Source organism: Magnolia sinica, chromosome 5, assembly GCF_029962835.1.
Source record: "Magnolia sinica isolate HGM2019 chromosome 5, MsV1, whole genome shotgun sequence".
Taxonomy (NCBI): Eukaryota; Viridiplantae; Streptophyta; class Magnoliopsida; order Magnoliales; family Magnoliaceae; genus Magnolia; species Magnolia sinica.
The window spans coordinates 43,386,388-43,400,661 of NC_080577.1; positions in this window are offsets into that span (position 1 = coordinate 43,386,388).

A 14,274-nucleotide genomic window follows, 5' to 3' on the forward strand; every position below is an offset into this window, starting at 1 on the left:
AAACTTCTGTGACCCAGAAACAAGGTTTCAATGGCTGACGTTCAATCCCGTTTTTTCCTATGATGTGGGCCACCCGAGCTTCGGATAGGGATGATTTTTGGGGTGGGGTCCACTTCCCTAACGGCCCAACAAATGCATGGTGTTGATGTGAAATCCACATCACGGTGGGGCCATGGCTTGGACCGTGGTCCCTGGCCCATCCGTCCATATCGCAGCAGCGCCTGCTGCTGTGTCAGCGGCAGCAGGTGCTGCTACCTATATATTTTTTATAATTTTTTGAAAATATTAGTTTTCCTGAGGATTTTCGCAGGTGGGGCCCACATCAGGTGGATCAGACCCAGCTAATGGCTCCTATGGCTCAAAACAAGCCAAACAAGCCCAATATACAGTACATTTTGCCAAATAAAAACATCAAGGCAGATTTTTAACGGTAAACACTATTATTTCCTATGGTACGGCCTACCTGAGAATCGGATTGGTCTCAAATTTTGGATCAACGTCTAAAATAATCTGAGGAAAAGAATGGACGGCTTCGATTAGATCAGTACATCGAGGTAGAGCTTGTGTGGGTGGCCCACCAAAAAGTTTAGAAATGAAGTGATATATATATATATATATATATATATATATATATATATATATATATATATATATATATATATATATATTTACAGAGCACCACCCACGCACTACGTACTGGACCTCCCATCGGCTGTTCACACTCCACTGGACACCGTCCAGCGTCTAGGGACGGATGGCTGAACATTTTTCATTAAGCTGGGTCCCGCAGTTAGAGGGCATGGATATAACACATGTTGGTGGGCCACACATACACCCACACCAGGTGGGCCACAAACCTCATCATCAACGGTAAAATGAAGGAGAGAGGAAGAACGTGTGAAGGGGAGGGACCCGCCACTATGGGCCCTCCCCAAACAATGCATACATTAAGGTGGGTCCCACCATAAGTGGGGCCCTCAAATCATCAAAATCACATAAAATAAACCTTACAAGAGCACCCACCTTTGATCTCTTCTTCTTCTTCCACCAACACAATCTAGAGCTCCAAGGGAACGATTTCAACCGTCGAGATGTTCTTTGGATGGTGGAGATGGGAGGTAGGAAGTGGGCCACACAAGCTCTCTCCCATGGAAGCTTGGACGTGGGTTGCTTAGAGAATGAGGGAGCTTGAAAAAAAATGAAAGAGAGATGAGAGAGAGAGGTGTAAGAAAAGTGATGGGAGAGAGGATGGTGAGGTGATGGGAAAGTTGACTTTTGGGATTGCCTTTTGTACTTGGGAATGGGAAGAGTAATGAGGTGATTGATGTGATGGATTCTCTCGGGATTTACAACGTGCGGCGATTTCCTCGAACTGAACGCGGGCTCACATCTCCTGGCCAGGGTACCGCATCGGCGTGCAAGATGCGGCATCAGAACCGCGGCGACGGCGCGGTCGCTATGATACAAGTTTCGGTTTGAGCCGACTTCGGTATGCGAGACCTGGCTTAGGATTGCGCGCAAATCATCGGATACGGTGCGAAGGTTGCCAGAATTTGACCGGTAGGATCGTAGAAGCATACGGAACGGTACGAACTAGGACACGGGTCTTACAGCTATACTTGACATTTATGACAATATGACTCGACCTAGTCCGTGCATAACCCGACCTAACTACAGCCAGCTTACTTTCCAAACCTTGGTAGATCGGCTTGAAAAGTAAGGGGGACTCACTATTGGGGAAAAAAAATTGACAAGTCAATAAGTTGGCTTATGGAATGGACTAACTCTACTGAATTAGCACGAGCCCAGTAAAACCCGAGCCTAAAAGGCGTCTACATCCATAAAAAGGCTGACCTTCAAGGAGGTTGAGGCAACTGTAAGGACACTCAAAGAACACGACTATGAGCTCTTTCGAATAAGCCGTGTTTTGATCTAATATGTCGATTATAGATCGATCATAGGTCGGTCATAGGTCGGATATAGATCGACCAACGTTCGATTACAAGTCGGCGACTTCCCATGACAAAGTCAAGAACCATTAGCGCCCAGCTAAAGGGAACATGGATCCTTCGACCCAACCATCGATCGAAGATGATGAATGCTGATCTGTCAAGTAGATCGATGTGGCTTATTCCTGAGTTGTCACCCGCATGTGGGAGCTGACCTAAATCCAAGCTACAGATTCGAAGAATCTCATAACATCCCCAAGATCTCTCCTTAGATCTTCAGGGGATAAGATCAGATACCGATAACTTCGGAAGCCGGTAATCTTGTAAAGATCCTGGATCCGAACAGATCTCCAAGATATAAGGGAAGAGTCCTCGTGTAATTGTACTCCCTTCCCTATATATAGAGGTGTCTCCAACCATCCAAGGTATGCTCATTCTTACCCTAGCACTCGATTGATGTCTCTTTTCTGGAGACCCTATTCTACAACAAAAGATTCCGTTCCTGACTTAGGCATCGGAGAGTCCCTTGCACTAGCCAGGGTCTCCTTTGTTTCTATTCTGCACCTGTACAGGTTCAGGAGAGTTAACCGCGAAGGGTCTGTTAGAAAATTGCATCAACAGGTTTTAACCTAATAATCATGGTTGGATCTACAATTTCCATATTGCAACAAGCTTTATCCTTTTTCCATAATTTTGAGGGTTCGTCACATATGTTTTCTGTTGGTTCTTTTTGGAGTTCTTCCAAACTTTTCATTCGTACTGATTCTCGTATCTTTCTAAGGTTTTTGTAATTAATGACTATTGATTTCGTTAATCATTTCTTCTTTTAGATCTTCTTCTAAAACTGTATGTGTTTAACCTTTTGAAGATTTTCATTTGTGCAAAGAGATTCTCCGAGGAATCAAGCTACAAATACCTCAATCCAAATGTTTCCATACGATCTAATCTACTCATCCCCATCAGGAAAAGCCTCAATCCATATTTTTTTCCCTAGATTTTTAGCTGGACCTTTTAGGCTCAATCCATGTAACCACCTCAGTCCACCTGAGTGTTTTTTTTTTTTCCAGATGGATCTTTCAGGCCCAATCCATACAAGCATCTCTCTCTCTCTCTCTCTCTCTCTCTCTGGGGGGAGTAGCCCGGTTCTGGTTCGGGCTGGGCTTGGGCCGTACCCTGTATTTGTATCTCTGGCTGGGTGAGGACTGGACTATTTTGGCCCGACATGGGCTAGTTGGGTTTGTACATACATTCAAAGATACGGGCTGCGATTGGGCAGAAGTTGGCCCGATCCTAATCCGGCCCATTAACAGCCCTACACACAAGGCAACGTGCATGACACATATGAGTGTACACGGGTCGATCCGAGTCGAACTGGGCTCAACCCGGCCCGGCCCGGCCCAGTCACTGCCAAACTCAGCCCGAACCCGGCCCGGCCCGGTCACCGGGCCAACATGTCCAGCCCGAACTCGGCTTAGTCAGTAATCGGGCAAGTTCGGGCCGAGTTCGGACTAGTTTCGGACCTTACATCAAATTCATCGCATAAGTCTTGAATCTGCCTAACTTTTAGAATCTTGTCCTATTTCTTCTTTCAAAACTGATGGACAAAGTGGATTTCTCATGGGCATTTATGTGGGCCCACACAACTTACGACTACAGGAACCTGGGCACAGGCAATCCGCGTCCATTCTAACTACCATACTTTTGAGCTGTGTGGGACCCACCTGTGATGTGTGTAGAATCCAAGTTGGTCATGCATTGTGCCTCATGATCACTATATTAGGGCACAAATATAAATAAAATCAAACAGTTAAAGTAGTGGGCCCCACTTTCGGTGTATCATAAATTGACTATTACTGTTAACCGATATTGTGTTGGCTTGCCGATTGGTGGACCCCTGATGGATGGCTAAAAGCCTAAAACTGACAACGTGCCAATGGCCTGAATGAAACAAATAAACGTCCATCAAGCAAAGGTTAGGAGGCCTATCTACAGTGTGTTCTTCCCAATACTGACGCTTTGATTTGAGTTACATGAATACTACATGTGTCGTTTCTGAGTGCATGTGCATGAACTATTATACTCCTTCAGAGTATCAGGGATGGCCGAAAGGCAACGGTTGAAAAGCCTAGTCGGTGGTGCTGAACAGTCGACAGGCGGAGCCCAGTCGGGCCTGGTCGAGTCAGGTTTCGGGCCGAGCGGGCTGAACTGAGAACTATCCGAACTCGGCCCGAACTCAGTTTCAGGCCAAAGAAAATGGCCCATCCCGACCTGAACTCAGTTCTGGGTCGGGCCTTGTCAAGCTTTTTCGGGCTAAGTCGAGTGAGTTAACCGGGCTAGCCCAGTTCGTGTACACCCCTAATGACGCATGCTGCTTGCTGCAACGTGTGCACCTCTTTTTTGTTTTGTTTCTTTTTTCATGCAATATTCATATTATATAATAAATTATAGATTTATATATTAGAAAAAATAAAATTCAGAGGCATTTCAACCGTTGGATAAAAAAAATATACATCACGGGGCCAAGGATGGCTTTTAACGGTCGGATGAGGCCCACAGAGTGGCCTACTTGGTTTTTGGGTCCATCACGGTCATTGGATCATGTCCAGGATTCAGATGGACAAGTGACAGTCATACGCAAGTGGTGAACCCCACGGATGTAGGCTCACACAAATTTGGATTCCAATAGATTTTTAGTTGCAGCAGAAATGGGTTCCGGTAGTTTTTGAGTCCCACGTCGGATCCCGTGAGGCCCACATTTGGTGAAGGAGTGTGACCCCCTGATAGCTCTATATAAGGGCTTCAAAACCCATAAGGTGGGGCCCGATGAATGTGCATGTACGATTTTTGGTGCAAGGTTAAATATGGCTAACTGAAACTTCTGCACAACTTCAGTTGGTCCCATTTTGAGACAAATTTCCGAACCCAAGGAAAATATCATTTTTCTAAATATACACATAGGTTAAAAATTCCAAGTGGTGGCCCCCACATATCTCATAAGTGGGGCTCACCACGGGAGCACAGATTGCGTCCTATGTCTGCCTGAACGGATTACCGTCCAGGCATGTCTATGGAGGGGCTCATGTGATGTATCTGTTTATCCACGTTTTCTATCCCTTTTTTTTGGATTATTTTAAGATATGAACCCAGGAATGAGATAGATCCAACGCTCTAAGTGGACCACACCAAACTGGGCACTTGGGTTGCATTAAATGCACAATAGCATTAAATGCAAGAGTTATCTGTGGTGTGGTCTACTTGAGTGTTGGATCTGCCTCATTCTTGGGGTCATACCTTAATATGATCCGAGAAAAGGAATAGACAATGCGGATAAACAGATACATCATGGTGGGTTGCTCCACAGATATGCCTGGACGGTAATCCATCCAGGCATGGGCAGGATGCAATCCGTGTTTTCACCACGGATGCCCAAAGTTGGCCCAAAACTAAAAAAATCAGACGAGTTTCAAAACTAGGGTTGTCCCAACTTAGGGAACTTCCTAAACATTTGGGGCTCGTTTCCAATGAAGTGATGGGACACCCCAGCCCTATGATATGTTTGATATGTGGTCTAAACATCTCCCATGGTGGGACCCCTGGCTACAAAGCGTAGGGCCCACCATGAGGTGTCAAAGATGCCTAATTAGAAGACTTTCAAGTACTTGGAAAATTTTCAAAAAACTGAGAATAACCAAAGGGAAGAAATGAAGGAAATATGACCCACCTCTAACGAACTCCGGACTGATGGTTGAGCTTGGAGGCCTTGGATGGTCTTAGGTTGATGATGGAGTGGTCCACTACCTCTAAGCTTGATTGTGTGCCGCACCTTAGTCCCCACTCCTCTCTTCCAAAATTCTCTACAAATTTCTAGGTGTTGCAAGGAGAGAAATGCAAGAGGGACCCCTCTCTTATATAAAGGAAAAGGGTATGATGTGGCATGTTGTGCAAATGCCATTGGTGCAAAACGAAGTGGATTAGTGATGTGGCTTGGATAATGGAAAGTCTGCGTGGCAATTTTACAAATTTCTATTGGTGCTTGGGGTGTTGAGGTGGATTTATAATGTGGAAGGGCATAGCACATGCATTCGGCAAGTAGGATGGTGCTATAATAAGCATTAGCCATTAAAGTAGTCGATGGTGAGATGGCATGTGATGTGGATGCAAATGGGCTATGATTGGTGGCAAAGGGAGACATGGTCATTCCAAGGCCTTGCATTAGTTGCATGTGAGATGAGGTGGCAACAAGCATTGGCTACCCCTCGTAATAGGCTATGATGATGATTAAAGAAGACAATTTCTCTTATCTTTTAGTATGTGTAGGAGTCTCATTTTGTCCCGTGACTATTATCCTTGTGCTATGGGCTTAAAGGGCCTTAAACTATGGGCTTGGGCTTTGAAATTTTGGGCATAGGCCCACTAAGGTTGCTTGTTCACCAAGGTACTTGATTTGGGTTGTAAATTCAATAGGTTGTATCTCACTAATAAAGCGTCAAATTGATGCATGGGTGGCACCTCCGCACTCATGGCGGCAGTGTGTTCAATATGGCATAGGTCTCAGGTGCAATGGCTGCCAACCGTCTGGATGCCTGTCTATACACTCGGCTTCTACTTTCTACGGGTTGGGCTAGTCGGCACATGAGTTTGACTATGAGATGATACTAAGTACCAAGGTCCTACACCATGTTATAGCTAAGCGTGAGGAGTGATAGTGTCTTAAATCTAACTAACGTGCTTTTGGCTTCTTCATCGGGCTCAACGTTCCGACTTGGCTCTCGATATCTTCTAGGAATTCCTCACATCGAGGAGATCCTTGGAAAGATTGATTGGCGATGAAATATTCTTCGGAGGTGAAGTGATTGCCCTCGAGGTCTTCATTCATGGCCATATCATCAATGGGGGTACTTGCTATTGGAGGCGTCTGCTCCTTAACCCGAAGTCCAAGACATTTAGTAATCAGTCACGACCTTTTTTTAGTAACGTAATTTGCTATTGTGAATGCCTTGGCCACGGCCTTCTCTCTCTGTAGCCTCCATTTTTATGTCTTAACCAGCCCCTAGGCATCTGTGGAAACTTCTGATGCATCACTATGGTCCAATGATCCACGTGGCAGCAATTGGCCTCACCATCCTTTTGTTGTTATAACTGATGTCTTAAATTTGTCCATGTTGCTCGACCAGTCGAGGAACTAGCTCGACTAGTCGAAGGTCCCTTCGACTGGTCGAAGCCTGTTTAACTCGAAGTCTAGCAACAACGTATTTAGGATTTTCGGGACGCTCGACCAGTCGAGGGACAGGCTCAACCAGTCGAACCCTTAGCTCTACTAGTCGAAGGTTACGCAGACTGCGTAAAATTGAGGCGGTTTTCGGACTTTTCCAAAGTCGATGCATAAGTAGAGTTTCCTAAACTATAAATAGGGGTCCCTAGGGCCTTTCTAATGGATTCTAAGGCTTTCTAAAGTATTCTAAAGGATTTCTAAAAGGGTTTTAGGGTTATCAAAGGGGGTAGCAAGGGTGACATTCGAGGTTGTTCGAATCGGGTAAGTCCTCTCTCTTTGTAATTTCTATTTTCATAGTGGATTTTTGTCGCTTTGTGCCGTGGTTTTTTCCCGCGAAGGTTTTCCACGTTAAATCTTTGTGTTCTCTTGTGATTGCTTGACGCTATTGAATTGCTATCCTAGATCCATATCCGTGTGATTTCGCAGCTTAAATCCCAACACCTTTGACATATGGACGGTCGTTTAGTTTGGTGACGATACCCTTCATCTAGGATAAGCCTCCTAGGGTCTTGGATGCACTACTATTCTAGTTGCTTCTTTCGATTCCTTACTCCCTTGTAACATAACCTAATCCTCCCAGACCATTGGATTGAGAATACACGGTTTGGATTTAATCTTGGTGTCTAGTTTGTAGAAACAGACAGTGGAAAGGAGATTTTTGGCATCAGTTTTCTTCATGAAACTCTAATATGTGTGAACATCAACGGACAATCGAGATTTCTCTTCTTAAAAGGTTGTGATTTGTGGAGAAGCTCTCACTTGGATCGTGGTTGAGCTGGAAAGGAGTTTCTACTTTTGTTTGTAATAGCTAGCGGGACAATTATCTTGTTTCCCAGTTTTGCACGCATGCACACGGGCTCCGAACGCTCAAAAACTTTCAACTGAACAGTAAAGATTTGCCTAAGGCTTCTCCCTCGAATTGTTATGGGAGGAAGAAATGGAGAAGAGTTTCCATTTAAACAGTTTATGCGCGGGTTTGAATGGTTTGGATCATCCCAAAATGGACCCACGACTAGCACCGAGCCTATTTTTACCACTTGAGAAAAGTATGAGCCTAACAAAAAAATGGGTTGTGTTTCACTATCTCTCATAGGAAGAAATTTGAGGCTGATCCAATGTCACGCGGATTCATGCACATTAGTGCACACGTAGATGGCTTGTGTACATTTATTATTATTATTATTTTATTTTATTTTTACACATGCACCTGACACACACACGCACGCCGTAGTGGGATTTCACCACCTATGGGTATCGAACCCAAGACCTTGTGTTGAAACTCCTCAGAGTCTACCACTAAGGTAAGGACTATGTACATGCAAACCCTATTTAGATCCAAATCGTACGATGATCTATGGTCAAAACATCCCCTAGCCCACAACAAGGGGATTTGATGATTGCTCAATCGATTAGATGGTCATAAATCTCAAACAAACAATTCATCTAGTAATTCAATGGCCGATTCTAAATCTAATGGCTAGATTGCTCCAGCGTTGTTCATCAATGGTCCAAAAGTCCCTAAACTAGTCTAGGTGAAATCTAATGGTTGGTTTCGAAATCAGATAGTCGGATTTGTGTAATCAAATGATGGATCGTTATAAATAGGTTGTGGGCTTAATGAATCATTTTAATAGTTGGATTGATGTATGATCAAATATACAGGCTAATCTCGAGGCTAATTATATAGATAACCTAGGTTTAGGACAAACATCAAGGCATTAGTTCATCTTTGAAAATTCACACGTGGTGTAATAGAATTACCACGGCTGCGTTGCGAAAGCTTTGTGGGGCTATAGAATAATGGCTATGTCCTTGAGGGGTAGGGGGGATTAGGACCAAATAAAAAATTATCTTTTAAACCCAATTATCTACTTAAGCTAATATGAAAATTAAGTCAAACAAGATAATTAACTCTTAGGCCTTTAAGCCAATAGAGGCTCCAATCACATAGACTACAAATGATATGTCAATTAAGCAACAAGTTTATAAATATGATAGTGTACATGTGTGTGGGGATGTGCTAACTATCAATTTCTAACATTCATCTAATCATGCATACATATAATTAAACATTCACCATATAAGCGTAATTAAATAAGTACTCAAATACAATCCTAAATACAAGCATGTATAGTAGTTTAGTTTCCCTACTACACTCCCGGTGGATGTACTCAACCCATGAGTGTACTGGATTTCACTATCAGAAGTTCTAAATCAGGTTCACTTCTATCCTTTACAATCATACAAAAGGATCGGCTTCCGAAAGATACTTTCTGTAGTTTTTTATAGGCTTGCCATGAACCTTAGTCTTATTCAAGAACTTACTGACGTACATTGCTATCGGAGGCTCCCTCCGGAGACTTTAGTTGGTTTTCCTTAGGCTAACCAACTACCTTGATCCTAATCCAATGACCTACGTTTACTCCTACTGAAGGTTCCCACGAATACTAACACGTACGCACCCATGCCCGGTGGCCTACATAAGGACTTTGATTTAGACCCTACACAAGAGCAAAGGTCCTAAATAAGAACTTAGATTTAGGCCATACACAAGAGCTAATATCCTATATAAGAACCTAGTCGATTATGGCAATTTCGACTCTTACACTCAATCCTACACAAGGAAGGAGTGTATACAGACTCTTACACATGATAACTTGTTGAATTGAGCCCCTTTTGTAATGCCTTCTCGAGTTGCTTGATCGCTGTTCTCCCCTGTTTCAATCAACTTCCCTTTTCTCCCCTAATTATGATATTAATGCTTTTCCAAGGCTTCAACTCTAAGATCAAACACCTTGCATGTAATGCTCTTTTGAGGTGACAAAGGTGATGGGAGGTTGGGTAAAATCTCTTACAACTAAAGGGAAGTTGTAAAGCCTAGGGGATTCTACTTGATGGACACTTTAGAGGTTGATAGACACATGAATTTACCTAGAGAAGTGGTGCCTAACTTTGGAAAGTGCTTGAGATCATGGTCTTCTTATAGTGGAGATTGGAATACTCATTAGAGTGAATAATCACTAAGAAGAGAGCATGAATCTCATTAGGATAGAGCCTACGAGCTCTAAAATGCCAAAATCCATCATCTCCACAAAGATCTAGTTGTTAGATTTATAAGAAAAAGGCTCAAATGAATCTATAATGGCTATTCTTTGGTGCACCGAGTGGAGGTTCGGTCACACCGAATTGAAGTTCGGTCGAACCGAATTAGACAGGAAGGCCATTAGACAGATTTGGGCACTTTCGGTCACACTAAAGATGGTCTTCGGTTACACTGAAAATGGTCTTCAGTGAGACCGAAGGTGGCACTCGGTTATAGCCGAATTATACGATATTCTGCCTACGCATGATGTCCTGTTTTAGCCATTTTTATTTGGACCAAAGGTGGGTTCAGTGGGACAGAAATTTGCTGAAATTGTGTAGTTTTCTTAGCAACATGGGACCTTTAAAGTCAATCTAAGGATGGTGAATTTAGGCTTATATGGCTCAAGGGATGATTAATAAATGTTTTACTTATTGGGTTTAAGATCATTTAGAGGTTTAGGTTATTTTGAGTCAACGGTTAGGATCACCAAGGAACCGCATTTTACCAGTTCTTTGCTCCTCGATGCTCCACCTTCACTTCTATCTTCGGTCTTCAGATTCCAAAGGCTTAACCAACTACATGACACAAGCACTCATGTGATTGACAAATAAGGTGCATAAATCAGTGCACTAACAATCTTTGTAATCTGATCGATTTGAAGTGTTTAGGTGTGATCTCACAATTCTCAACGGGCTGATTTAGATCCCGGCTTGAACAATCATTAGTAATGTAACTTACACTGAGAAATCCAAGATCAATCAAATGGCAAATTGATCTTAAATCTTATGAGTAAGTTGTGGGTTATCATAGCCCAAGATCGGACGGTTGAGAAGGGCAGATTGTGAATTATCGGGCGAGAGATTATAGAGTATGTTATGTGTATTCCCACACACATATATACTAATTAGATTTCCATGGTAACACCGAGTGTTGAAAAGTATGGTGTGTTACAACTTTTCAGGCCTATCACATTATAAAAAAATTAGTAGTAGTGACCCTTAATAGAGTAATTGACTTAGGTTAGATATGCAAGCCGCCTATAGCATGAAGGAATAAAGAATTCTAACAGTTAGTCCCATAATTATATCGATGAAAGTCTATGCATACTTTGAGAAGACCCAGAAGTAGACGAAGAAAGAAGTGATAATCTAGAACATGATTGCACTAACCATTGCATAATGGATTAAGCAAAGAGATAGAGGACAACACCAGTCACTCACACTGGCAACCTCAATATATATTAAGAGTTTCAACTATAGTATTGAGCTTCTCCACAACTATACCAAGTATCTCAACAACAACATCACCAACAACATTTGTTGTGACCATCACCATCAAAGCCATGTCAAGGACCATCTCGACAATCTCGACAATTACCTCAGAGTCATTCACAACGTCATCGATGTCAGGCCTGTGTCCTAGTGACTATTTCATTTCTTAGGATCCTGCAAATCACCCCATCAAATTCTGGCAACCCGCGACCCGTAAATAACATTTGCGCGCGACCCTAAGTCACATCCTGTAAATCCAAGTCGACTCAACTCGAGACCTATGTCATTACGACCACACCGTCGCCGCGGTTCCAAAGTGACGTCTTGTGCATCAATCTGACGTTTAGATAGTGAGATCCGGCCCTCACATTATCCCAACCATTGATCATACATTGTGGGACTCATGGTGTCCATGCCCATTTCCCTAGGCAATCATGTGGGTGATGTCACCCTAGCTAACCTAGGATGACATCATCCTACCCCCATAGCCTCATGCCTCTTACAAAGCAATGATGACCCTAGCCATGCCTTCTTACAACAAATCATTGCCTAGCTAGGAGAGAGAGGTTAGCTACCCTACTCCCCTACCCCACTAACTCTCTCTCCTTCATCTCTCTCTTTCCCTCTTTCATTCTCCCATTCTTCCATTATTGCAAGTGCTTGAGCATCCCAAGCTCTCCAAAAATCTAGCCCCTCGCATGCTCCTATACCCCTTCATCCAATCATCCAAAGACAATCTCAACCATTGAAACATCTTCCTTGGCCCACTAGGATCTCATTAGTGGAAGAAGGAGCTTGAGATTTGAAGGTGGGTGCCCTCTAGGGTTAGATCTTACTCTCTTCCTTAGATCTCTTTCTTTTCTTTGCATGGGGACTTGAAGGACCCACCAATCCATGGTGGAGATCCTCCATGATCCCTTAGACGTGGCCTTTGGCCCATCTTGTTGCATGCATGAGCCATGGTGGGACCATTCTCCATGGACCCCACCATGATGGTTTTACTTCAATCCATACCTTTTAAGGGTCATCGAGACCCCTGATTTGCATGGTGGGTGTTCACAACCCCAAGTGTAGGATTGTGATGTAGTAATAATCTCGGTAAGACCAAGGTTGAATCCACAGGGACTGAACTTGTGTGTCTTTTGAAAGTAACTAGAACTAGTACTAGAAAAAGATGTAAACCTAAATCTGAAAGTATAGAGAGTAATTGTGAGAGATATAATGAAAAACTTAAGAAATTCAAAGGTGGGAAATTAGAGTTTCTAAGGATCCACTTGTAGGTTCTCATTATGCTACCTTGCTTGATTCAAGGACGAAGAGATTTGTCAGATTTCCGAACTTCTCATGGATCTAATCATCAATGGGTGAGAGTTGTGAGGATTTGGAAGTGATTCGATCACCTAACCATGCCCAGGAGATAAGGAAAACAACAGGATCCACCAATCACACAACTAATCATAAGAGAATTGTGAAGGTTAGGAGGGATTCCATCATCCTACCATGCCCAAGGGACGATGGTGAACAACAGGATCTCCTAATTACACAATCTCAACTTAAGAAAAGAAGATATCTCAAGCTATCGCAGATTTATTGTAATTTGTCACAACAAACCATTAAAAACTAAAAATATTCCTTCATAAGTAAACTAGAATCCAAGAGATTTTAATAAAATATGAATCGAAACAAAGAAAACATCCCAATCACATTACAAACTTCACCTCTTAGCCCTAACTAAGAGGTTTAGCCAACCATAGACATGATTGAACTAAGAACTTTTAAGAAAAGCATAAAAACTACTAAGGAAAGGGAAGAAAAACTCTTGGTGATGGCTTCTCTATGCTTTTTCTCCACTCCTCAAACCCTAGAAGATGCCTAGGAACATCCTAGGGACCCCTATTTATAGTTTTGTAACTCAAACTTTCACACCGAGTTGGAAAATTCTAGAAGCCGCTTTAAATTTCCGCACTTTATGTGCTGTCTATGTAACCCAGGACTGGTTGAGGACATCCCTCGACTGGTTGAGGGTTTCCTTCAACGTGTCAAGGATGACATGATTTTAGATGATTTTGCCGCTGGAGTTCAAGTCGAGGAATCCTTGATGGGTCGAGCAGTGCCAGGACTAGTCGAGGAGGAGGCAGGACTAGTCGAGGATTATGTAAATTCACTTCAAAACTTCGATTCTCTTCATTCTTGACTTAGTTTTCTTAGATCTTTGGCATGTGAATTCTTCATTCTTAGTCTTCTAAGATCCAATCTTAGGCTTGGTGATTCTTGAGTGTTAAATCCATGCCTTTAGCATTCATTTCAATTTAAGCTCTTAAATTCACCCTGCAACACAAACATGAGTAAAATAGGACATTAAACATTATCATGTTTATAAAACCAAGTAATAAATGGGGTCTAATATACAATATTTCACCCTCAACATAATCCTCAGTCAGCATTTTGCTAGTCCCGAGCAAAGTATGCGAAAAATGAACTTTAATGTGCAATGTTCAAACCTTTTTTAGAAAATAATCTTTTGTGTAATCAAGTATGAATGAGTAGACTCAATGATGAGAAAGTGAGATTTTGAAAACCTAGAGTCGAATCACATAAGTAATTAATCAAATAAGTTCATTATCCATTAAGTCAGAGCATAATTCGCATATCAATTTTTTCAACGTTCTCAGTGAAAATACTATCTTTTCATAATGT